Consider the following 576-nt stretch of genomic DNA (forward strand, 5'->3'; position numbering starts at 1 on the left):
ATTATGTACTTTCGTATGATTAAACAAACAGTTAATTTAGTTGGTGTCATGAAGGCTTCTAGATTTGGTTACTTATAGGCACCAACGAAGTATAAGATACAGGTATGCTAGCGCAAAATGAGGGTTTGCATTATTAGTGGTAATAATTTATAAGAAGTAGTCCGTATGCATAGCGGTACGTACAGGTCGAATGTCAAATTGGCGGATGGTAACATGCAGCTAGTAGGGAATATTAATCAACTAACATGCATTAATGTATGATATCCTTTAAAAACTAATATTAATTCTATATATATTCTAAGTGTCCTTCATCATCTGAATGTTAATATTGTACTGTAGTATATATGTTGATAAAATTTGTTTATTTAAAGGTCATATGGGGCATTAAGGCATTGCATATGAATGCACCCACATGGGCTAGCAGAATGCCAACCGCAAAAAAGAATTTTACTTCTACGAATCAAATGTACTAATTAATCTACTACCAAGATTTTTTTATAAAGAACCTTTTTTGTAATGTACTGATTCTTTATCAATGGCAATTAATTAAGATACATATTATGACTTATGAGCTTA

This window comes from Bidens hawaiensis, unplaced genomic scaffold (assembly GCF_021521415.1).
Source record: "Bidens hawaiensis isolate Kalapana, Puna unplaced genomic scaffold, B.hawaiensis_p1.1 tig00002438_1, whole genome shotgun sequence".
NCBI lineage: Eukaryota > Viridiplantae > Streptophyta > Magnoliopsida > Asterales > Asteraceae > Bidens > Bidens hawaiensis.